At 41.1% G+C, this 2,830-nt stretch overlaps 1 non-coding gene across 1 annotated transcript; it reads right to left on the reverse strand.

The window, feature by feature from the left end:
• Positions 1 to 1,080: 1,080 nt before the first annotated feature.
• Positions 1,081 to 1,158, reverse strand: LOC125511713. The gene has a single exon (XR_007285071.1). It is a non-coding gene; the product is annotated as a small nucleolar RNA SNORD36 (small nucleolar RNA).
• Between the last annotated feature and the right edge of the window lie 1,672 nt (positions 1,159 to 2,830).

Genomic DNA, 2,830 nt, shown 5'->3' on the forward strand with positions numbered 1-2,830 from the left:
CGTTCCTTAATACATCATCCCGCAACTAACTCATTAGTTGCAATGCTTGCAAGGCTTATAGTGATGTGCATTACCGAGTGGGCCCAGAGATACCTCTCCGACAATCGGAGTGACAAATCCTAATCTCAAAATACGCCAACCCAACAAGTACCTTTGGACACACCTGTAGAGCACCTTTATAATCACCCAGTTACGTTGTGACGTTTGGTGGAACACAATGTGTTCCTCCGGTAAACGGGAGTTGCATAATCTCATAGTCATAGGAACATGTATAAGTCATGAAGAAAGCAATAGCAACAAACTAAACGATCAAGTGCTAAGCTAACGGAATGGGTCAAGTCAGTCACATCATTCTCCTAATGATGTGATCCCGTTAATCAAATGACAACTCATGTCTATGGTTAGGAAACTTAACCATCTTTGATCAACGAGCTAGTCAAGTAGAGGCATACTAGTGACACTCTGTTTGTCTATGTATTCACACATGTATTATGTTTCCAGTTAATACAATTCTAGCATGAATAATAAACATTTATGGAAATAAATAATAACTTTATTATTGCCTCTAGGGAATATTTCCTTCAAAAGTCCCACAGCAAAATGCCAGCATTGCAAGATGGCCAATGCACACGAAATACATTGATCTTTCACTGAACAAACTGAATTCAAAACTAGTATTTAAATTTACATGTTTTTTTAACACTCCGCAGGGGGATATGAATTTACAAGTTCAAAACCTATGGTAAATGACAGTGCATCAATTCCTCTACAACTCACAAATCTGCTGCAATAGCTAACAGAAGGCAACAAGCTTCAACTAAACCTCTCTTAGTGCTAGGGGAAGACGAGGCAGCAGTGTCAGCTTGGGTAGGAAGATCTGCAGCTGAGCAGGTATCAACACATATTAGCAGCCAATATTGCAAGTTAAATAAAGTTTGATACTAGTCGGTTCATCTATTATAAAAAAAGCTTGAATTCAAAACGTCATATGAATCAGAATAACCACGAGGACTAAAACTTAGAATACGTCTCTTGCATTGGCTACTAGAAGAAAGAAAACATTAGACAGGCTCACAGGCCAACCATTAGTTTTAAAAAGCTCGATTTTGTATTCCTCAAAGAAAATCTCAGGAATATCTTGTTTTAGCATCATCTGACCAGCCCATCAAAAAACATCACACAAGAGGAAGGGTCACTACTAAGATTCAGTGGGCTATGGATTTGTGAGAGGCTCAGCTTCAATTTTAAAAAGCAGAATTTTGAAACATCAATTGTGTGAGGATAAACAGAAGAGTCCCCATTTTCTAGAAACATCTCCACTCTAAGTATAATTAGATGTTGAACGACTAACCCTCAAAACATATTGCACAAAATAATGCTATCTCTTTTAGCACAACGTTGGTTTTCCCCGAAGAGGAAGTGACGATGCAGCAAAGTAGCATAAGTATTTCCCTCAGTTTTTGAGAACCAAGGTATCAATCCAGTAGGAGGCTACGCGTGAGTCCCTCGTACCTGCACAAAACAAATAAATCCTCGCAACCAACGCAAATAGGGGTTGTCAATCCCTATAGGGCCACTTACGAGAGTGAGATCTGATAGATATGATAAGATAATATTTTTTGGCATTTTTATGATAAAGATGCAAAGTAAAATAAAGGCAAAGTAAATAGCAAAGTAAATAACTAAGTAGTAGGAGATTAATATGATAAAGATAGACCCGGGGGCCATAGGTTTCACTAGTGGCTTCTCTCGAGAGCATAAGTATTCTACGGTGGGTGAACAAATTACTGTTGAGCAATTGACAGAATTGAGCATAGTTATGAGAATATCTAGGTATGATCATGTATATAGGCATCACGTCTGAGACAAGTAGACCGACTCCTGCCTGCATCTACTACTATTACTCCACTCATCGACCGCTATCCAGCATGCATCTAGAGTATTAAGTTAAAAACAGAGTAACGCCTTAAGCAAGATGACATGATGTAGAGGGATAGACTCATGCAATATGAAGAAAACCCCATCTTGTTATCCTCGATGGCAACAATACAATACGTGCCTTGCTGCCCTTACTATCACCGGGAAAGGACATCGCAAGATTGAACCCAAAGCTAAGCACTTCTCCCATTGCAAGAAAGATCAATCTAGTAGGCCAAACCAAACTGATAATTCGAAGAGACTTGAAAGATAACCAATCATACATAAAAGAATTCAGAGAAGATTCAAATATTATTCATAGATAGACTTGATCATAAACCCACAATTCATCGGTCTCAACAAACACACCGCAAAAAGAAGATTACATCGAATAGATCTCCACAAGAGAGGGGGAGAACATTGTATTGAGATCCAAAAAGAGAGAAGAAGCCATCTAGCTACTAACTATGGACCCGTAGGTCTGAAGTAAACTACTCACACTTCATCGGAGAGGCTATGGTGTTGATGTAGAAGCCCTCCGTGATCGATGCCCCCTCCGGCGGAGCTTCGGAATAGGCCCCACGATGGGATCTCGTGGAACAGAAAGTTACGGCGGTGGAATTAGGGTTTTGGCTCCTGTTCTGATCGTTTGGGGGTACGTGGATATATATAGGAGGAAGGAGTACGTCGGTGGAGCAACAGGGGGTCCATGAGGGCGGAGGGCGCGCTGGGGGGGGGGGCAGGCGCGCCCCTACCTCGTGGCCTCCTGTTAGTTGGCTTGACGTAGGGTCCAAGTCTCCTGAGTTGTATTTGGTGAGAAAATCACGTCCCCGAAGGTTTCATTCCGTTTGGACTCCGTTTGATATTCCTTTTCTATGAAACCCTAAAACAGGCAAAAAACAGCAATTCTGGG

The sequence above is a fragment of the Triticum urartu genome, chromosome 5, assembly GCF_003073215.2.
Source record: "Triticum urartu cultivar G1812 chromosome 5, Tu2.1, whole genome shotgun sequence".
NCBI lineage: Eukaryota > Viridiplantae > Streptophyta > Magnoliopsida > Poales > Poaceae > Triticum > Triticum urartu.